The following is a 23,552-nucleotide window of genomic DNA, read 5'->3' as shown; positions in this document are numbered from 1 at the left end:
TAACAAAATCACAAAACAGGTTTTCTATATTGAAACTTAAACATTATCTTCTTAGATATTCCTCTTAAAGGGAAAATAGAAGTAAAAACTGAAGAATTTTTAGAAACCATACTAATAAAACTAAAGCAGTGCTTTAGAGGAAAATTTAACCCATTGATTACTTTAAATCTTTAGAAATGAAAGCAAGACAATAAGAGAATGAAGCCTCCAACTTAAAAAGTTGAAAATTACAAAGTAACTGAACGGATTAATAAATATAAAAGCAAAAAATTTTTTTAATCTTAATAGCTAAATTGAATTTTTTTTAAATCAACAAAACAGTAAGCTACTTATAGCAGTTTTAAAAAAACTAATCAAGGCCCAGCACAGTGCCTCATGCCTGTAATCCCAGCACTTTGGGAGACCAATGCGGATGGATCACTTGAGGTCAGGAGTTCAAGAGCAGCCCGCCCAACTTGGCGAAACCCCATCTGTACTAAAAATACAAAAATTAGCTGGGCGTGGTGGCGCATGCCTGTAATCCCAGCTACTCAGGAGGCTGAGTCAGGAGAATCACTTGAACCTGGGAGGCAGAGGTTGCAGTGACCCAAGATCACACCACTGCACTCCAGCCTGGGCAACAGAACGAGACTCTGTCGCAAAAAAAAAAAAAAACCACAACAACTAATCAAGAAAATGGAGAATAAAAATACACAAAATAAGAAAACAGGGGGTCGGGGTGGGCAGGCGCAGTGGCTCATGCCTGTAATCCCAGCACTTTGGGAAGTTGAGGAGGGCGGATTGCTTGAGCTCAGGAGTTTGAGACCAGCCTGGCCAACATGGTGAAATCCCATCTCTACTAAAAATACAAAAATTAGCCGGGCATGGTGGCGCGCCTGTAATCCCAGCTACTCAGGAGGCTGAGATGGGAGAATCACTTGAACTCGGAGGTTGCGGTGAGCCAAGATTGCGTCACTGCACTCCAGCCTGGGTGACAGAGGGAGACTCCATCTCAAAAAAAAAAAAAAAAAAAAAAAAAGAGGAAATAATCATCAAAATAAAATACATTAAAAAAACTCATGGAAATAATTGCATAACTCTATGCAAATAAATTTAAAAATCTATATAAAATGGATAATTTTCTAGAAGAGAAATTAGTTATAAAGTATGGCCATGGAAAAGATAGTTTAAACAGAAATATCTTTATAGAATTTTAGAGAATTAAGAAAGACCTGTTTTTACAGAATTAAAATATCTGAGAACTGGGCACCGTGGCTCAGGCCTGTGATACCAGTGCTTTGGGAGGCTGAGCTGTGAGGATCACTTGAGACCAGGAGTTCGAAACCAGCCTGGGCAACATGGAAAGACCCCCATCCTTACAACAAATTTAAAAATTAGCTGGGCGTGGTGGGGCACACCAGCCACTTGGGAGGCTGAGGCAGGAGGATTGCTTGAGCCCAAGAGTTCGAGGCTGCAGTGAGCCAAGATCACACCACTGCACTCCAGCCTGGGCAAGAGATTGAGACTTCATCTCTTAAAAAAGAAAAACAAAAAACAAAAACCTCTACATGGAATCTTACATTTAAAAAAATTTTAAATTAAAATATCTAATATCTATTAAACAGTTTTTTTAAATTTACCTCTAACAAAAAGTACCAAAGGCAGATGATTTCACAAGAGAATTCTACAAATCCTATAAGAATAGACTATTTTAACATTAATTAAACTTTCCCAGAACATAAAGAAGGAAGATGTCCCAATCCCTTTAATGAGGCAACACTGACATAAAATTCACAAGGAGAAAGAGTGCAGAGGGAAGGGAAGAAGGAAATTTGTCTAAATCACCGTCTCAAATTGTGAGGACGCCAGGGGCCCCAGGCCTCACAGGCAGGGGGGTTCCAACAGCCTTCTTCATGAGCGCATAGCCTTGTGAAGCATAATTTTTTTTATGAGCCTCAACCATGACACAGCGCAACAGGCTGCCTGCAGAGGCAGAGAGACGTCAGCTATGGCCTCTGAGGTCAGACATCAAAGAGACTGATAAAAATAGAAAACAGGGCCATTGTCCTTACTAATTTTGGAAACTATGGGTTTTCCTTACAAAAGCTGGTTTATCCCAGGACACAGGAAAAAAAATATATTTTTGTATGCATTGGACTTTGAAATGAATTATTAAATATTTTTAAATGTTCTCACTGTTAATTTCTTACCTAGTGTATATCAACAGCATATTAGAGGTCTCTCGACCTCGGTACTCCTGGCATTTTGGATGGGATAACTCTGCTGCAGGGCCAGCTGTGCCCTGCAGGATTCAGCAGCCTCCCCGGTCTCTGTGCATTTGATGCAGGAGTGACTGTCTCCCAGCAGCTGCCAACCAAAAACATCTCCTGCCATTGCCAAATGTCCGCCAAGGGACAAAGGGAGTCACCCCAGTTAAGGACCACAATAGCTGCAACTCAAAAGCAAAATCTCCTTGGGGTCCTCAATAATTTTTTTTTTGAGACAGGGTCTCACTCTGTCACCCAGGCTGGGGTGCAGTGGGGTGATCTCAACTCACTGCAACCTCCACCCCTGGGGCTCAGGTGATCCTCCCATCTCAGCCTCCCAAGTAGCTGGTACTAGAGGCGTGCGCCACCATGCCTGGCTAATTTTTGTATTTTTTATAGAGACGGGGTTTCACCACGTTGCCCAGGCTGGTCTCAAACTTCTGAGCTCAAGTGACCCACCCACCTTGGCCTCCCAAAGTGCTGGGATTATAGGCATGAGCCACCACACCAGGTCCTCAGTAATTTTTTAAGAGCGTAAACTGCCCATAGGTCTGAGAACCACTGCTCTTCATATGAGTATGAATGCAAACATTTCTTTAAAATTTAGCAAACAGGGCTAACAGCACATTAAAAAGTCAGCACATACATGATGACCATGTGGATGTGTTTCATGTATGCAAGGATGGTTTGCTATGAGGAGACCAACTAACAAAGTTCATCTGATTCCTTAACAAGAAGGCTTGACAGGCAACACAACAAAATTCAACCCTGCTTCCCAATAAAAACACTAAGTAAAGCAGGGGCCAGTACTAAATATTACACGTCCTCAATGTCTGCCTCCCTGAGGAGAACACACTCACTGAACTTCCAGTGAGGTGCTCATTCACAGGCCACAGTCAGCATTTCACTCGCTGGGCAAACACCGGAGGCACCGCAGCAAACGTCAGGGACAAGGCAGAGCGCCCTGTAGTTAAAGGCCAGCCTCGTGCACGCACAACGATGGAATACCCACAGTAAATAACATTTGCAAACTGACTCCAGCCAGGACTTTACCAAAACATCATGACCACATTTGGTTTATCTCAGGACACGGGAATGGTTTACTATAGAAAACCAATTAACAGGACTATTGACGATAAGTGATAAAAGGAGAAAAGCACCAGGATGATTTGCATTTAGACTCAGGAAAAGCAGATGCTGAAGTCCATGGCCACGCACCACTGATTAAGAAAGAGGTAGGCATTTGGGTGCAGCGCACCAGCATGGCACATGTATACATATGTAACTTACCTGCACGTTGCGCACATGTACCATAGAGCCTAAAGTATAATAAGAATAAGAATAAGAATTAAAAAAAGAAAAAAAAAAAAAAAAAGAAAGAGGTAGGTATGAGGCCCCGTTCCTCAGGGCACTTCCTGCAGCCACTGGCATAGGACGAGTAAAGGAGAGAAATAAAGATTGGAAAGGACAAAGCAAGCTTTCATCATTTGCACGACACGATCATCTGCACGGAAAATCCGGCCACGGCCAGAGCACCCCTGGTGCCCACGGGGGCTGCTTGCCATCCTCGCCAGATCTGCGCCATGGCCAGTGCCTTCCTCAGGAGAAATTCATCCTCACTTGGGAGGGATGAGGAAGGGAGACAAAGCCACAATAAAAGGAGACGTGGCTCACATGTGCCTCACCTTTTGCTCACGTGCCAGGATTGCCCCATGGCCCCGGCATCGTCCTCTGCCACTCTGGCAGGCTGGACTGAAGGCACACAGTGGTCCCATCCAGCTCGGGCCCGCGTGTTGCCATGGGCACACCTCCTGATTCCAATTCACATGGAAGTGTCGAGAAGAACACTTAGGGCAATGCTCAAGCTGAGCCTGTGAGGACGACTAAGATACCTCTAGGCTCCCAGTGCCACCACGCCCATGAGTCCACGGAGTTCCACCAGGACCCCCAATCTAAAGCCAAACCAGCAGGGCAAGACGTGCTGGGGCCCGGCCTGGCAGCTCCAGGGGCAGCCTTTGCTTTGAATTACATTCACCAAGAGGTAAGGGGGTGCCAGGCAGGCAGTGTCTGAGAGAAGACACACGCACAGACACACAGCAGCCTCGTGACCAGGCATGGTGAGACGAAAGCCACCGCCCCCGTCTCTGCTGCCCTGCACTTCAGAGGACTGCAGGGGAGCTGCTAGTTAATGAACACAGATGACCCGGTCAATAAAACACGCAGAAATGTGCATGCATAGAGCCCTTTACCTGTGTTCCAACGGGAGGAACCCCGTGCGGGATGTTCCAGAGCACAGCGGCTCCAGAGTGGAAAAGGAGTCTGCAGCCCAGGCCACGGAGCACCTAGGGCCTCCTTGCCACCTTTATGAACTATGAACAGCACCAGACAGACAAAAAGAAAGAGCAGGAAGGAGGCAAAGTCCGCCTTCCAGCGAGGCGGCATCTGGGCCAGGCGGGGTCACCCAGAGACCAGGGAGCTGTGAGGGCCAGTGTTGCAATCTTCCTGGACAGGCCTCGCTGTGTTGCCCTGGACAGGCTGCTTCTGACCCTGCCCAGCTCCTCAATATAAGAGCGCAGTTCTAGGACACTTTCCAAATCACACAAACACAGTTAAAGTCTTTAAAGCACACTCGGGTTCTAGTAGACTGATAATCAGGTAACTGTGCTCCGAAACTATCACACAGACAGTTCTTATAATGCACGTGTGTGTGTGTCTATAGTTATCTCTTTAGAACATGCATAAAAAAGGAAGTGTTTCTTTAAATGAAGTAGATCTATGTGTAGTAAAAGTTTCCCAAGACAAGTTAAAATCAGGTTTTGCAGAGAGATGTCATGACACATAGGTGCATTTTTGGAAACTCTGTGGGTGTTTGTATGTTCTTATGTGTATTTTTTATAAACTCTAGAAGGATAAACCACAAACCACTTACAGTGGTTCCCTCCAGGAAAAACAGTGGGATTTGGGATGGAGTAAAGAATGCAATTTTAATTATTTATTAGATTTGGCTCTGTGTTTAATTTTCATAAGCATGTATTACTTTTATAATGAAAATGTAAATATCAAATGGAAAATTAACTTGTGCGCATTAACCTCCAACCCTCCATCTCTGCAGTGGTTGGAACAGTACAGCCTTGTCCTGAACACTGATGAGATTTGTTTCTTAAGAAAAAAGCTTCCCTTGCAGAATACCTGACTTCACGAGACACAGCTTGGCAGATCAAAGTCTGAGCCCTTTGCTCTCCCCTCATATATATCACACTTTAGAGCACAAAGATAATTCCTCCTCCAGCGCAGAGTAAAGGTGTAAGAACTGCACAGTGACCTGGAACACCCACCTCCTCCAGTCCCCCGTGGGCGTATAGCACGCTTGCTTCCAGAGGGAAGGCCAGCCCTCCTCGGCCCTCCGCTCCACCTGTCCTTCACCTCACTGTATTAGGACCTAGACTGCTGCTGGCAATACGCACGGCCACAGCCGCTGGGAGACACCTGTGGCTCCACTCCCCTCCTCCAGGGCATCTGTCACCAATCTCTGCAGACCAGCACCCTCTCACGGGCGCAGGACCAGCCTGGCACAAACCTTTGGCTGCCATCAGGGCTGAACACGCATTCCCCAGAAAGACGCCGGGAGCACAGAGGGAGGCCGTCTCCATCCCTCTCTGTCCTCTGTGCTCCTGAGATAGGTGTGAGTCACACCCTTCAGGCTCCCCTTGCTTGAGAACTCACCAACGGGGGGATCCCAGCCACGGGTCATGCTGTGGGTTTTAACCCGGAAAGAACAAGACACCACACACCTGCCTCACTTCCCCAGGATGCGTCCTGGGTCTCCTAAATGTTGCGGGAAGTCAGGGACCCCAAACAGAGAGACCGGCTGAAACCGTGGCAGAAGAACGTGGATTGTGAAGATTTCATGGACATTTATTAGTTCCCCAAATTAATACTTTTGTAATTTCTTATGCCTGTCTTTACTGCAATCTCTAAATATAAATTGTGAAGATTTCATGGACACTTATCACTTCCCCAGTCAATACCCTTGTGATTTCCTATGCCTGTCTTACTTTAATCTCTTAATCCTGTCAGCCGAGAAGGATGTATATCGTCTCAGGACCCTACAATAATTGCGTTAAGTACACAAATTATACAGCATGTGTGTTTGAGCAATATGAAATGTGGGCACCCTGAAAAAAGAACAGGATAACAGCAATTGTTCAGGGAATAAGAGAGATAACCTTAAACTCTGACCACCGATGAGCCAGGCAGAACAGAGTCATATTTCTCTTCTTTCAAAAGCAAATGGGAGAAATATCGCTGAATTCTTTTTCTCAGCATGGAACGTCCCTGAGAAAGAGAATGCGCACCTAGGGGCAGGTCTCTGAACTGGCCCCCGTGGGGCGTACCTGTCTCTTATGGTCGAGATTGCAGAGGTGAAATAAACTCCAGTCTCCCATAGCGCTCCCAGGCTCATTAGGAAGAGGAAATTCCCACCTAATAAATTTTGGTCAGACCGGTTGATCTCAAAACCCTGTCTCCTGATAAGATGTTATCAATGACAATGGTGCCCGAAACTTCTTTAGCAATTTTAATTTCGCCTCAGTCCTATGGTCCTGTGATCTCGCCCTGCCTCCACTTGCCTTGTGATATTCTATTACCCTGTTAAGTACTTGATGTCTGTCACCCACACCTATTCGCACACTCCCCCCCTTTTGAAAATCCCTAATAAAAACTTGCTGCTTTTTGTGGCTTGTGGGGCATCACGGATCCTACCAACGTGTGATGTCTCCCCCGGACGCCCAGCTTTAAAATTTCTCTCTTTTGTCTCTGTCCCTTTATTTCTCAAGCCAGCCGACGCTTAGGAAAATAGAAAAGAACCTACATGATTATTGGGGCAGGTCCCCCGATACCTAAACTCCCAGTCCAGGGTGTCCTGGGGCACCCTGGTGCAGACCTGGGGGCTTACTCCTCACCCCCACCCTCTCCATGATGAGGCCTGGGCCCCCCTCCCCCCTCCCCACCGGGCTAGCGTTCAGAAAGACCCTGCAGGACGGTGGACTAACGCTCAGGGCGGGGGGCCCAGTGCTCCCTCACAGCTTCCCCTGCAGCAGAGAACAAAGTCCCACCCAGTGGCTTCTCGGAGATCCACAGCTGGCCTGCAGGCCTGGGAGCCAGGCTCTCCTGCAACGAGGGCAGAGCAAGGAGAGACAAGACCTGAGACAAATATGATGGAACAGCACCATCCAGATACCTTTCGTTATCCAGGAAAGACTCAAGAACACTTTAAAATCCTCTTCAAATGTGTATGAAAAGGCCGGGTACAGTGACTCACGCCTGTAATCCCAGCACTTTGGGAGGCCGAGACAGGTGGATCACGAGGTCAGGAGATTGAGACCATCCTGGCTAACACGGTGAAACCCTGTCTCTATTAAAAATACAAAAAAATTAGCCGGGCATGGTGGCGGGCGCCTGTAGTCCCAGCTACTCAGGAGGCTGAGGCAGGAGAATGATGTGAACCCGGGAGACGGGGCTTGCAGTGAGCCAAGATCGCGCCACTGCCCTCCAGCCTGGGCGACAGAGCGAGACCCCGTCTCAAAAAAAAAAAAAATGTGTTTGAAAAACGAGTGGCCCACCGCCGGCCAGTCCACTGCCTGCCATGAAGGGGCCATGGACCGAGGGGCCTGTAGCTTCCGAGGAAGCCACCCCAAGTGATGTCAGAGGATCGGCCCAATGGGGCCCTTGGAGCACCCAGACCCGGGAGGAGCCTTTCTTGAAGTTGGAAGAGTAAAGTCCCTTATCAGACAATGTTTGTTGTATAAAGAAAAAAAATAGTAAGTAAAAATTAAAATCAATGAATGAAGTCCTATTCAGGTGAGGCCCGGTTGCTCTCGGGGTTTTTCCCAGCGGCCTCTCTCTCCAGGGCAGGGCTGGCTGTGACAGGGCACGTGAGGACCCAGGAGCAAAAGACGCAGGCCAACCTCCGAGCACAGCAGGGGCATCCGGGGACCGTGTGAGCTGAGCCTGAGCCTGTATCCTCAATCCAAAAAATGCAAACAACAGGGTTCGCTCCACAGGGATGGAAGGAAATGAAATGACGAGGGACTTTTGCAGCCTGGAGCTGGCAGGCCACCACGCTGACACAGCACGGGCTTTGATCCTCGCTCTCGTCAGCGAGTGTCCTCTGCAATTAGCCTTTTCTTAAAGAACCCAAAGGTTTTAGAAGCTGCTGGCGTTTCACAGTCCCCTGAACCTGGACACAGCCCTGAACCTGGACACAGCCCTGAACCCAGAGCTGGAGGCCATAGGTCCCTTCTCGTCCTTCTAGTGCTGCCCCCACAGCTCCACTCCCCCTACCCCATGCTCTCACCTTCTGTCTATACAGGAGCTGGGCTCCTGTGCCCACTTCACAGACAGGTCACCAAGGCCCAGGAAAGCAAATGCCTTGTTGTGAATCACGCAGCGAGTCATACACACCGGGCTCCACAAGTTCCCAGCCCATGTGCTCCCCCTGATCGGGACACCTCCTCTCTGATCGAGAAGGGCCGGGGCTCAACGCACAGGGCAGGCTGGCAGGTGGCCGTGTGTGAACTTGGCTGGTTCTGCTCACGACAGGCATTCCTTCCCCACAGTCCTCAGGGCTGGGAAATGACCAGCCCCAACAAAGCTGCCAGCTCTGGATATCACCAAATTCACCCCAAGCCCTGGTATTTTGTGCTTTAGGGCACAAGTGAAGCTTGCCAAGTGCCTCATACACGCCTTGGAAATCTCACTCCAGCTTTGGAACACAAACACATTTTTCCCACATAACTTAGGCTCTGAAGCATTCAGGTCTTCCAGCACACGGAACGCAAAAGTGTCCCGGGGTGCCTGAGCCAGTGCCCTCCTCCGAAGACCATCATCCCTTTGCTCTGCTATTACAGGAACATGCTTCCACGTGGGTGGGGACTGCTTGGTCCCCCGGGGTCTCCAGCACACGGAGCTGTGCGACGGAGAGGGCGTGCAAACACCCGAGCAGGGGAATCGACAAACGTGTGGCTTTAACATGGTATCGGTCTGCTGGGTTTGGGGGTTTGGCTGTTGTTGCTTTTTGAGTCTCCTGTTTTGTAGAAGCCCGTATTTTTCACAGAGGGAATCAGATGAAACCGAAAACACAAGCTCTTAGGAAGCTTATATGGCACGGTTTTTTTGTTGTTGTTGTTTTTTGAGACAGAGTTTCGCTCTGTCGCCCAGGCTGGAGTGCAGTGGCACGATCTCAGCTCACCACAAGCTCCGCCTCCCAGGTTCACGCCATTCTCCTGCCTCAGTCTCCCGAGTAACTGGGACTACAGTTGCCCGCCACCACGCCCGGCTAATTTTTTGTATTTTTAGTAGAGATGGGGTTTCACTGTGTTAGCCAGGTCTCGATCTCCTGACCTCATGATCCGCCTGCCTCAGCCTCCCAAAGTGCTGGGATTACAGGCGTGAGCCACTGTACCCGGTATGGCACGGTTTTATGGGAAACTTTTTGTTAAAGTGTAATAGATACAGAGAAGTACATAAATCTTCAGCATGCGGCTGGATGAAATTCCAGAGAGGATCCACTCTGACCAGCAGCACCCAGATCAAGAAACGAATCCCAACTACTTTGGGAGGCCGAGGCCGGAAGATGGCTTGAGCCCAGGAGTTCAAGACCAGCCTGGACAACATGGCAAAACCCGATCTGTACAAAAAATAAACAAGTTAGCCGCGTGTGGTGGCCCATGCCCGTGCTCCCAGCTACCGGGAGGCTGAGGCGGGAGGATCCCTTCAGCCCAGGAGAGCTCAAGGCTGAAGTGACCTGAGATCGCGCCACTGAGCTCCAGCCTGGGAGACAGAGACCCCATCTCAAAAAAAAAAAAAAAAAAAAAGAAAGAAAAGAAACAGACCCTTGCCAGCCCCTGAAGCCCCCTGGGCCTCCTTTACCTCCTGCCAGGGCAGCTGCCCCTCCTGATCCCCCTGCCAGGTCTACCTGTCTTTGCAGGGCATGCATGTGGGCTGATCCACTGCGCTGCTTCCACCCAGCATGTGTGTGTCGGCTCGCCCAGGCGGAGCAGGGCTGTCTCCACGCACCTCACTCCATGCTGCTCCCCTGAGCAAGTACACGGCAGTGTATTCACCCAGTCCACCTCCGCAGGGCACACGGGCCTGATGAACATGGCTCCGGCGACACTCTCGGGCCTGGCTGTGGGTTCACGCCTCAGAGCAGAGCTGCTGGGTCACAAGCCATGGGTTTGCTCCGCTTTAGAAGATATTGCCAAAGTTTTCCAAAATTAAGAGGTGAAGTCACAGCCACCATGAGGAACAAGCGTCCCATCGCGTCCCATCGCGCCCCATCCCACCTCCTCATCAACTCTGGCCTTATCTGTCTCGTTGGTTTTAGCCAATCCGCTGACTGTGTAGTGATACATTTCTGGTTTTAAAAGTTCGTTTCTCTGATAACCAATTGAGTTGCATGCCTTTTCAGATGTTTATTAGATATTTGGGCACCTTTCGAGAGGTACTGGTGCAAGTCATGGGCAAATATTTTGCTCTAGATTTCGATATTAACACTCACCAGCTTGGCGGGGGGCTGCAGTGCTGCACCGTCTGCTTAGTTTTGCAACCTCTCCTCCCTCCCAAAAGTGATAACGTGGCATGCCATTACTGACAGTCACCCGGTTTTGGGTTTTGTGAATATGGAGTTACTCACCCTGGAAGCTTGGTTGTAAATCGGATTTGGGTTGTTCTGCAGCTATTACTAGCCCCCAAAGACACAATGTTTCCAACCTGCCCTTCTTTCCGTTCTTTTTCCCAGACCTCAGTTGTTACAGAACCGTGATGTCCCTGTCCCCAGAAAGGGAACAAAGGAGATCAAACCGATTTCCATCTTCATCTTCTCAAAATGTCCACTTTCTGGGAGAGGTCTGCCGATACCTGGCGCGTCTTGGCCAGTTTCTCCCCTAGAAGCAAAACCTCGTCCACAGCACAAGCCCACGTGCGCCACACCCTGCACCTGACAGATCGGAAGCCCTCTGGCCCCCCAGCCCTTGCTGATGGCCTTCCCACAGCCCCGTGGCCACTGCAGAAGCCCCATGCCCTCCTCTCAGCCCCATGCCCTCCTCTCAGCCCCATGCCCTCCTCTCAGCCCCATGCCCTCCTCTCAGCCCTGATTACAGTCCAACAATAGCCAAAGGACAGGCGGAAGAGCGGGAATGCAGGGAGAGCTGAACTGGGGGGTGCAGGACAGTTCAAGTTTCTTTTGCACAGAATAGCAATTTGCAACAACTTAACAGTTTAAACCACAGGCAAAGTATTAAATCAACAATGAGCAAACCCAGCAAGTAAACTTTTATGAATTCAGAATGTTAGAGGAGAGCTCAGAGTGCCAGTCAGCTGGGAGCTGCCACTGTGTCTTTATAGTATCATTAGCATCTTCATAGTTATCTGCTATCAAATAAGCAATCTTAATAAAACAATCCTAAAGAGACACTAGGCTGGGCGCAGTGGCTCACGCCTGTAATCCCAGCACTTTGGGAGGCCAAGGCGGGTGGATCACGAGGTCAAGCAATAGAGACCATCCTGGCCAACATGGTGAAACCCCGTCTCTACTAAAAATACAAAAATTAGCCGGCCGTGGTGGTGGGTGCCTGTAGTCCCAGCTACTCAGGGGGCTGAGGCAGGAGAATCATTTGAACCTGGGAAGCGGAGGTTGCAGTGAGCCGAGATCGTTCCATTGCACTCCAGCCTGGGCGACAGAGCCAGACTGTCTCAAAATAAATAAATAAATAAATAAATATATTTTTTTAAAGAGACACTAAATACAGTCATTTTAATTTGAAAACTAAGGAGGCATTCAGCACCCGGCTCAGATGGTCAGCAGTGCTGTTTGAGGTCAGCCATGACTGCATCTCTGAAAGCCCAAGCTTGCTGTTGGTCACTTCAATCTTGCTCAGGTTTGTTTTTATCGAATGGTAGCTTTCAACACACCCTGGGTTGTGATTGGGACACAGGAGGCTACATCACCTGCCTACCAAGAACTGGGCCTGTGAGTTATACCTGGAAGCCTTGGAACATCAGGGATGGGATTTGATCTCTGCCGACAGCATTTGGAGGAGACACCTCCCGGGTAGAAAGCAGTCACAGTGGGAGAGGACACAGGTTCCAGGGCCACCTGGAAGGGACCTGCAGCCTCATCAGCCACAGCAGCGGGCCTGGGAACGGGGGTGGAACACACGGGAGCAGTGGGCAGGGGTCCTGTGAGGATGGGCTGCAGGAGCACAGGAGGAGCTGCCCCATCCCTGGGCCCACCCAGTGACTCAACGGCCAGGCAATTCCATGCTCTCAGCCAAACCCAGGGCTTCCTGAGGAGAGCATCCCCCAGGAGCAAGGCACCAACCCCCAGGAGCAGGGCACCGTCCCCCAGGAGCAGGGCACCAACCCCCAGGAGCAGGGCACCCTCCAGCAACAGCCAGCTGGGCTCCCCACGGGGATTGTGCAGCTGTCCCCGGGCCACACGTCTGCCCCATCCCAGACAGACGGCTCCCACTCGGTCTCCAGGAGAGGGATGGACTTCCTGGGCTGCTAACAGAGCCAGGGCAGCCCTGTGAGGTGACTCCCATGTCCGCTGTGCCCTGGTAGGCGCCTCAGCCCAGCGTCATTTGTAGCTCAGCCCCTTTGAGCTCAGCTCATCCCTCGCCGGAAGAGAACAAAGTTACCTAAACTTTATCATCTGGGTTTTGGACAAATGAGAAGGGACCGTAATAAATATTCTGTTGGTCATAAGCAAAGGTTAAAATATATACCCTTTAAGAAAAATTAATCAACAAGGTATCAAGGCCCAAAGCTGACCCCAACACTGGAGAAACACACACACACACACACACACACACACACACACACACACACACAGCGCCCTGCATCAGGCAGCCTCACTGCCCACTTACCAAGGCACAAGGTCAGCAGAGCCAGTGGGAACAGCTGTCCTCAGGGCTTCCGGCTGGACAAGCCTGAAAGTGAAAGGCACACATGTCAACGTGTTTGCACAGGACTGGAGAGATGCCGTGTGACCAAATATATGCATCCACTTCAAAACCCGAAAGGCTGCATGTCAGGGAGACTGACACACACGCATTAACATCCTTTCCCAATCAACCAAACACTCCGTAACTTAAACATCAGGGTCAAGGCCATTCAGGGCATTGCTGGCGCACTGCTTCCCACTGCCTGGCCAGGAGGCCTAACAGATGGCTCATAAATGAACAGTCCCGGACCGCCAGAGGTCACGCCCCAGGAAGGACACGGGAAAGCCACCCAGCCACCTGCAGGCTCTTGGAAAGGTGGGGCCACCACGGGCCCCTCCGGATGCCACGGCTCCTGCGACAGCTACACCAGCCTTACACACGCTCCCGCTGCTTCCCAAAGCCCTGCCAGCCGCAGCCCTGGGCTCCTCCAAAATCCAGCCCAGCCCCCGCCAGCAGACCATCAGCCTGCCTGCCCGCAACCAGGAAAAAGCCCGTGTTTGCTCATTTGTGTTACATTGTGGTGACATCCACATAACATAAAATCCACCATTTTGAGGTATGTGGTTCAGGGGCTTTATGTCCATTCCCACTGCTGTGCAATTATCACCCCGTCCATTTCCAGAACTTTCTCATCTTCCCAAGCAGAAACACTGTCTCCATTAAACACCGACTCCCCATCCCCGCTAGCCCCTGGCACCCACCATCACACTTTCTATCTCTACGAGTTAACCACTCTAGGGACCTCATATAAGTGGAATCATACACTATTTGTCCTTATGTGACTGGCTTATTTCACTCAGTATAATGTCCTCAAGGCTCACCCACTTGGTGGCAGGTGTCAGAATGTCATTCACATTTCAGGCTGGATAATATTCCACTACAGACACTATGGACTGAATGCTTGTGTCCCCCAGCCACAAATTCATATGTTTTTTTGAGACAGGATCTCACTCTGTCACCCAGGCTGGAGTCGCCGTGGCACAATCACCACTCACTGCAGCCTCAGTCTTCTGGGCTCAAGTGATTCTCCCACCTCAGCCTCCCAAGTAGCTGGGACTACAGGTGCATGCCACCATGCCCGGATAATTTTTTAAATTTTTTGTAGAGACAGCATTTCACTATGTTGCCTAGGCTGGTCTTGAACTCCTGAGCTCAAGTGATCCACCTGCCTCGCCCTCCCAAAGTGCTGGAACTACAGGTATGAGTCACCATGCCTGGTCCAAATTCATACGTTGAAATCCTCCCTGCTAATGTGATATTTGGAGACAGGGCCATTGGCAGGGGATTAGGCCAAGACAGAGAAGCCTCAAAAATGGGATTGGTGCCATTATGCCAAAAGACACAAGCCAGCTGCTTCCTATCTCTCTGCCATATGAGGGCACAACCAGGAAGAGGCCCTCACCAGGCACCAAACCTACAGGCACCTTGACCTCAGACTTCCAGCCTCCAGAACTGTGAGAAATAAATTTCTGTCACTTAAGCCAGCCAGTTGGTGCTAATTTTTTTTATAGCAGCCCAAACTGACAAAGACAGTGTATATATCACATATTTTCTTCTATTAATCTTATAGTTCTAACTTTCACATTTAGGTCTATGATACATTTTGGTTAATTTTTAAACATAGCATAAAGTAGGGTGAAGGGCCATTGTTTTTGCAGATAGGTGTCCAATATTGTCTTTCGATATTTGAAAGGCATTCCTCCACTGTCTTCAAACTGCATAGTTTCTGATCAGAAACCGGCTCTCATTTTTGTCTTTGTTCATCTGTATGTGATAACATTTGCCTCTGTCTACTTTTAGGATTCTCAGCAATTGGATGATGGTGTGTATTGGGGTGAATTCCTTCATGTTTCTTCGGTTTGAGATTTGTTGAGCTTCTTCGGAATGAGTTTTCACTGGATCTGGAAAATTCTAGCCATTATTGTCTTCAGGTGTTTTCTACCACGTGCGCCTCTGTTCTGGAAATCAGTTTCATATGTTACTCTCGATACAGCCCCACTGACGCTCTGTTCATTTTTTTTGTCTTTCTTTCTTTGTGTTTCATTTTACAAAGTGCTGTGTCTTCAAGTATACTGATCTTTTCTTCTGCAATGTCTGATCTACCATTAATCCCATTCAGCATATTTTTCATTTCTAGAAGATTTATTTGGGTCTTTTTTCTTTTTGAGACAGTCTCATGCTGTCACCCAGGCTGGAGTGCAATGGTATGATCATGGCTCACTGCAGCCTCAACCTTCCTGGGCTCAAGCCATCTTCCTACCTCAGCCTCCTAAGTAGCTGAGACCACAGGTGTGCACCACCACGCCGTTAACTTTTGTACTTTTCTGTACAGATGGGGTTGTCCAGGGTGGTCTTGATCTCCTGAGCTCAAACAATCCTCACACCTCAGCCTCCCAAAGTGCTGGGATTACAGGTATGAGCCATGACGCCTGGCCCTGGGTCTTTTTTTTAATATCTTCCATTTTTTTATTTTTATCATATTTGCCCTGACGTTGAACACGTGGAACATATTTATCAATGCCATCTTAACATCCTTGTCTGCTAGCTCTATCATCTGGATAGATATAGTTCCCTTCCCTTCTCTTTTCTCTTCTCCTCTTTTTTTTTTAACAGAGTTTCACTCTGTTGCCTAGACTAGAGTGCAGTGGCATAATCATAGCTCACTGCAGCCTCGAACTCCAGGCTCAAGAGATCCTCCTGCCTCTGCCATTGAGTAGCTGGAACTACAAGTGCACACCACTATGCCCAGCTAATTATTTTTTTAAAACAAACAAAAGAACACATATCTTTTTAGAGACAGGGTCTCGCTATGTGGCCCCGGCTGGTCTTGAACTCCTGGGCTCAAGTGATCCTCCTGCCTCAGCCTCCCAAAGTGCTGGGATTGCAGGTGGGAGCTACGGTGTCTAGCCTGGATGTTTCCAACCGTTGATTTTCCTCTTCTTCTGGGTTTTCTGAATGTCAGTCACTTTTGCTTGGCTGCTGGGCACTGTGAACTTGGCACCGGACGCTGGATTTGCTGCTGTCCTGCATCTCTGGACTTTGTTCCGGGAGCAGTCAACCTAGAACCAGTTTGATCCTTTCAGATCTCACTCCTAAGCTCTGTTTGGTGAGTCCTGAAGAGACCTTTGTAGGACAACCTTGGATGGTGAGTCTCTCCCTCTGGCCACTAAGCACACAGATTCACTCCACCCTGTGAACTCGGGGACTGTGCCACCCCTGCTCTCCCACGCCCCTTTCCCTCGCCTGGGCAGCATTCACACGCCACCTGTGGTCAGCTCTCAGAGACTGGAAGGCCCCTCCTCAGCTCTCCAGAGCTGTTTCTTTATGGAACTCCCTCTTCTTCCATATTTTTCTTTGCACATTCCAGCCTTCCTGGAGCCCCTTAACTCCACACTGTCTCCACCAGGTCCTGGTTCCCCTCCCTGCCCTGCGGCTGGAGACTCTGCAGGTGACAAGCTGGTCTACCGAGGCCTCACTCCCCTCATGCCCCTCTCCGGTCACTGTCCACGCGGCCTGCCACCAGTGTCTGAGGCCTGTGGCTTCATGCACTTTTGTTTGGTTTTCTGGTTGATTAAGGTAGGCTGTGAAATTTGGTCTGTATCTTCCATCATGGCTAGAAGTGCAAGCTGGAATCCTGCATTTTTAAATCCAAGTTTTCGCTCATCCAGAATGGGCTTCTCCAGTGGACCTCGCAGGTGTTCCCTCTCCAAGACACACTGACCTACGTCTAAAGTGGAACCTCAGCTGCAGAGGGCCTGACTTGCAGAGCCAGCTTGACAGCCATCTCTGGAAGAGAACAAAAGCACTTGCCTTTTTCTTTATACCTCCAGATCATTTACTCTCCATGAAGGCATCTCACTCAAAGTACATTTTCTATGTCAGAATGCAATAGCAGGACTATTTGCCTGCCCATGTTAAACTAGAAGGCAAGCCTGCAGTTAATCAGCAAAAAGAAGGTGGTGCTCCAAAGGCAGACCATGTGCTGACAGCACCTGAGACACTCCTCCTCTCAGTTCATCGCCTCTTCCCAATTTCTTCTTGACCTAGGCAGGTCAAGAGCATCAACGGCACTGGGTCACGAATCTCCACCACTCCCAGACACGGGTTCTCCCAAGCTCCTCTCAACATCCAACAGAACTGGGGCCGAGGCAGCCGCTGCACACACACACACGAGGTGATGTCTGGGAAGCCTCCCGGGGGACCAGTGATCCTCAGCGGTGGGGAGCAGATGGGAGGGGTGCTCTGCACAGGGCAGGAAGGCAAGAGCCAGAACCACAGCACTGCTGCTGCTCACCGCAGCCAGCCCAAGCAGCAGGGCTCCCTCCTCCCTGTCTGCCAGCCCTTCGCAACACACTCAGTAAGGGCAAGGGCGTCCCAGGGGTTCGGTCACGAATCGCTCAGACTTCTAAGAGACCTTTAGAGGCTCTGGATGCACGTCCCTGGCCGGATCTGTGATTTACAAACATCTTCCCCCTTCCTGTGGTAGTCCTTTCTTGATGGTATCCTTTGTAGCACAAACGTTTTTAATTTTGATCTTAGAAGCAACCTGAGAAAAAAGGGAGATTACCTTCAAAGGAGAGATGGCCTGACAAGGATTTCTTCACACAAAAAGATGCTGAGGCCAAGCAGAGGCTGACATCAAAGTGCTGAAAGAACGGGACTGCCAACCAAGAGTTCTGCAACCAGTAAGCATATTCCCCCAAGGGGCAGGGAAAACTAGTGCTTCCGGACAAACACAAAAGGGATGGGTTCGCCACCAGCACACTCTGACCAGAGGAATTTCTCATGTACGTGCACTTCAAGGAGAAAAGAGATCCCAGATGGGAAGTCTGAGATGCAAAACAAAGGAAAGAAAGTGGTAAGTGTGTGCAAATCTAACACAAAATGTAATCAGGCCAGGCACAGTGGCTCACGCCTGTAATCCAAACACTTTGGGAGGCCAAGGCACGAGGATCACTTGAGATCAGGAATTTGAGACCAGCATGGACAACATGGTGAAACCCCGTATCTACCAAAAAAAAAATAAAAAATAAAAAAAAAAAGTAATAATCCAGCAATGTCTTGTGATATTCAAAAGTAAAAAAGAATTTAAATACACAGGCCGGGCGTGGTGGCTCACGCCTGTAACCCCAGCACTTTGGGAGGCCAAAGTGGGCTGATCACCTGAGGGCAGGAGTTCAAGATCAGCCTGGCCAACATGAGAAACCCCATCTCTATTAAAAATACAAAAATTAGCTGGGCATGATGGTGGGTGCCTGTAATCCCAGCTACTCAGGAGGCTGAGGCAGAAGAATTGCTTGAACCTAGGAGGCAGAGGCTGCAGTGAGCCAAGATTGCTCCACTGCACTCCAGCCTGGGTGACAGAGCAAGACTCCGTCTTGGGGAAAAAAAAGAATTTAAATACACAGCCTATTAGCTGTAAGGGGCATTAACGAAGGTAAGGATGCTCGCAGGTCCTTGGATATTCCCGAGTGTAAAAGGTACAGGTTAATTGTAGATTCGCTTAATAAGAATGTTGTGCTTGTGGGGAAACCAGTAAAAGAACAGAGTCTATAACATCCAAACTGGTGGAGGGCAGAAAATGAAAGGATCAATAGTTGACTCAAAAAAGAGGAAGAAAGGAGAAGGAAAGGAAAACATCAGCACAGACCAAGAAATCAACAAAATATAAGATGGTATATTTAAACGCAAATATCTGTAGCTACATTTAAAGTAAACCAAATAAATGATTCAGTTAAATTTTTTTAGTTGTCAGACTTAAAAAAAGGACGTCAAACTTCAATTTAAAAAAGATCCTCTAATCATACACTGTCTACGAGAGATACATTTCAGACTTAAAGATACAGAAAAATTAAAAATAAAAAAATAAAAGAGACATGCAAAGCAAACAGTAAACAAAAGGCAGCTGGTGCTGCTATATTAATTCCAGACAAAGTCTGAAAGGCAGAAAGCATTAAAAAGGTAAGAAGATCATTTCACCGTAATAGTCACTTCATTCGTAAGGAACATATAAAATTTTAAGTCTGTATCACCTAATAACATAGCTCTCAAGTATATAAAGCAAAACTTGATACAACTGCAAGAAAAAATAGACAAATTCACAATGCAAAAACAGCTGTAGACAAGACATAAACAAATGGGTGTTACTGTGATCCAATAAAACTTTATAAAAGCAGGTAGCTAGCCAGACTTAGCCTATGGGCTGTAGTTTGCTGATCCTTGATATAGAAGATTTGAACAACATGATAAATAAACTTGATTCAATGAATCTACACACAGTGCTGCCCCTACCACTGCAGAACAGAATCTGTTCAAAGACACACAGAACATTTTAAAATCTGACCGTGTGCTGGGCCATAAGGCAAGTCCTAACAAGTTTCAAAAGACAGAGATCAAGCAGAGCAGATTCCTTCACCCCAAAGATGCTTAAATGAGGGGAAAAAAGTAACAAAAAGTTAACTGCAAAAATCCTGGTATGTTCAGAAGTTAAAAACAGTTATCATGGCCAGGCGTGGTGGCTCACGCCTGTAATCCCAACACTTTGGGAAGCCAAGGCAGGTGGATCACTTGAGCTCAGGAGTTCAAGACCAGCCTGGCCAGCATGGTGAAACCCCATCTCTAATAAAAATACCAAAATTAGGCCGGGCACAGTGGCTCATGCTTGTAATCTCAGCACTCTGGGAGGCTAAGGCGGGTGGATCACCTGAGGTCAGGAGTTCGGGACCAGCCTGGCCAATATGGTGAAACCCTGTCTCTACTAAAAATACAAAAAATTAGCCAGGTGTGGTAGCAGGCACCTGTAATCCAGCTACTTGGGAGGCTGAGGCAGAAGAACCACTCAAACTAGGGAGGTGGAGGTTGCAGTGAGCCGAGATTGTGCCATTGCACTCCAGCCTAGGCAACAGAATGAGACTCTGTCTCAAAAAAACAAAAAACAAAAAATTAGCCAGGTGTGGTGGTGGGTGCCTGTAATCCCAGCTACTTGGGAGGCTGAGGCAGGAGAATCACTTGAACCCACAAGGCGGAGGTTGCAGCAAGCCAAGATCGCACCACTGCACTCCAGCCTGGGTGACAGACTCTCTCAAAAAAAAATTTTTTTTTTAAAAGTGATCAACTGTCAAAAAATTCAAAAGAGGAATTCAAAAATATGTTGAACAGTTAAAAAAAAAAATCATGTCACTACATATAGGCTGCATGATGCAGCCTAAATAGTTCCTAAGAGGAACGGCAACCTTAAGTGTGGACTGCATTAGAACATTTTAAAATGCTGATAACAGGCTGGGCACAGTAGCTGACACCTGTAATCCTAGCACTTTGGGAGGCCAAGGCGGGCGGATTGCCTGAGCTCAGGAGTTAAGAGACCAGCCTGGGCAACATGGTGAAACACTGTCTCTAATAAAAAAATACAAAAAAATTAGCTAAGCATGGTGGCATGCACCTGTAGTCCCAGCTACATCAGAGGCTGAGGCAGGAGAATCGCTTGAACCCAAGAGGCGGAGGTTGCAGTGAGCCGAGATCGCGCCACTGCACTCCAGACTGGGGGACAGAGCAAGACTCTGTCTCCAAAAAAAAAATAAATAAATAATAAAACAAAATGCTGAAAACAAATGACACAAGATATATCTCAAAAAATTAGGAAAACAAATTTAGAAGGAACAAAACAATCTAAAACTCAGAAATTATAAGATAGAAAACATACAAAAAGCCACAAAGTTGGTTCTCCGAAAGGATCAATAAAATCAAAAGAGTTTTATCAAGAGAGTTGATGATAAAAAGACAGGAGGCGCGAATCAGGGCAGGAAAGAAAGGGGGACAGAGTCCAGTGCTTCAGGTCTTTTAAAATCAGAGGCTACTGATGCCTCTTCATAGGAATGAACTTGAAAATGTAAACTTAAATGGACAAATTCCTAAGAACAATAACGGACAAAAATATCCTCAAGAATAAATCAGGGGTGGAGAGGAAGAGAGGTTGATTAGTGGGTACAGATAAACACTTGATAAAAGAGGTAAGACCTAGAAATAAGACCCGGTGTTTATAGATCAGTACGGTGACTACAGTTTACAATAATCTATTGTATATTTCAAAATAGATAGCAGAGAAGAATTTGAATGTTTTTAGCTTAAAGACAAGACAAATACTTATGGTGACAGATATACCAATTTATACCAAATTGACCTTTACAAATTATGTTAATATATTAAATTATCACACATATCCCCTAGAAATGGGTGAGTCATATAGTGGGTGAACTATATCTCCACAAAGCTGTTACCAAAAAAAAAAAAAATAGAAAACCCAAAGAATACCATAATCGTTACAAAACTGAAACAAAAGTCAAACATCCACCACCAAAAAATGATCACGCTAAGTTCAGAACGGTTTCACCAGTGGGATCCTACACTCTTAGTGTAGGGATTCCAATCTTCCATAAACTCTTTTAGAGAAGTAAAAAAAAAAAGAAAGAAAGAAATACCTGGCCCCTGCCCAGTGCATTTTGAAGCTAATATAATCTTTTTGCCAAAACCTGACAAAAACAGGATGCAAAGGATAATTACAGAGCAGTCTCACTCACGAGCATGAACGCCAGAAGCCGGAAGGAAGCTTGTTCACTGTGCCTGGCTTCGCTGCACTTCCAGATACTGAGTTTTTGCAACGTGAAGGTTTGTGGCAGCCCTGAATCCAGCAAGTCTATCGGCTGCGTTTTTCCAACATCAAGTGCTCACTTCTGGCGTCTGTGTCACATTTTGGTAATTTTTGCAATCGTTCAAACTTTTTCATGATTATTATACCTGTCACAGTGATCTGTGGTCAGTGATCTTTGATGTTCCTACCATAATTGTTTTCAGTGCTGTGAACCGGGCCCCTATCAGAGGAGGAACTGAGTGGATAAAGGTCGTGCATGCTCTGAACTGCTCGGCCGAGCGGCTCTTCCCATCTCTCTCCCTCTGCTCCAGCCTCCCTATTCCCTGTTACACAGCAGTGTTGAAATGTGGCCCCTTAAGAACCCTCTGATGGCCTGTAAGTGTTCAAGTAAAAGGATGAGTCGTGCAGCTCTCGCTTTACATCAAAAGCTAGAAGTGACTAAGCCCGCTGAGGAAGGTGTGTTGAAAGCCGAGAGAGGCCGAAAGCTGGGCCTCTTGTGCCATACAGCTGCCAAGTGATAAATGCAAAGAAAAAATTCCTGGAGGAAATTATAAAAGTGCTACTTAGGTAAACACACAAATGGTAAGAAAATGAAACAGCCTTATTGCTGATATGGAGAAAGTTTGAGTGGTCTGGATAGAAGATCAAACCAGCCCCAATATTCCCTTAAACCAAAGCCTAGTGCCTAAGCAAGGCCCTTATTCTCTTCAATTCTATGAAGGTTGAGAGAGGCGAGGAAGCTGCAGAGAAAAAGTTGGAAGCTAGCAGAGGCTGGCTCAGGAGATTTAAGAAAAGAAGCCACATCTTCATCACATAAAAGTGCAGGTGAAGCAGCAGGTGCCCACGGAGAAGCTGCAGCAAGTCATCTGAAGATGGAGCTGAGATCACTGATGAAGGTGGCTACACTCAACAATAGATTTTCTTTTTCTTTTTGAGACAGGGTCTCACTCATTGCCTAGGCTGGAGTGCAGTGGCATGATCTCGGCTCACTGCAACCTCTGCCTCCTGGGCTCAAGCAATCCTCCCAAGTCAGCTTCCCAAGAGGCTGAGATGACAGGCACGAGTCACCATGCCTGGCTAATTTTGGTGGGGGTTGTAGAAACAGGATTTTGTCATGTTGCCCAGCTTGGTCTTGACTTGAACTTCTGAACTCAAGGAATACGCTTACCTCAAGCCCCTCAAAGTGCTGAGATTACAGGTGTGAGCCACCATGACCACCTAACAGATTATTGATGTAGACAAAACAGCCTGATATTGGAAAAAGATGCCATCTAGGACTTTCAAAACTAGAGAGAAGTCAATGTCTGGCTTCAAAGCTTCAAGGGACAGGCTGACTTTCTTGTTAGGGGCTAATGCAGCTGGTGACTTTAAGTTGAAGCCAATGCTCATATACTATTCCGAAAATCCTAGAGCCCTTAAGAATGATGCTAAATCTACTTTTGCCTGTGCTCTAGAGATGGAATAACAAAGCCTGGATGACAGCACACCTGCTTACAGCATGGTTTACAGAATATTTTAAGCTCACTGTTGAGACCTACTGCTCAGAAAAAAAAGATTCCTTTCAAAAAATTACTGTTCATTGCCAATGCATGTAGTCACCCAAAAGCTCTGGGGGAGATGCACAAGGAGATGAATGTTGCTTTCATGCCTGGTAAC

The 23,552-nt window shown here is 47.7% G+C and overlaps 1 protein-coding gene across 4 annotated transcripts in view; it reads right to left on the bottom strand.

Moving 5' to 3' along the window:
- AGPAT3 (1-acylglycerol-3-phosphate O-acyltransferase 3) overlaps positions 1-23,552 on the bottom strand; it is a 122,797-nt gene that overhangs the window by 71,920 nt on the left and 27,325 nt on the right. For all 4 annotated transcript variants that reach the window (XM_024239229.3, XM_024239230.3, XM_054542431.2 and 1 more), the window contains one exon: positions 13,175-13,237. The gene's annotated coding sequence lies outside the window, so the exon portion shown is untranslated. The remainder of the gene's footprint in view (positions 1-13,174; positions 13,238-23,552) is intronic.

The sequence above is a fragment of the Pongo abelii genome, chromosome 22 (genome assembly GCF_028885655.2).
Source record: "Pongo abelii isolate AG06213 chromosome 22, NHGRI_mPonAbe1-v2.0_pri, whole genome shotgun sequence".
In the NCBI taxonomy this organism is placed as follows: Eukaryota; Metazoa; Chordata; class Mammalia; order Primates; family Hominidae; genus Pongo; species Pongo abelii.
Note: the sequence above shows the minus strand (reverse complement) of the source record. Positions and strands in the feature narration are given on the sequence as shown.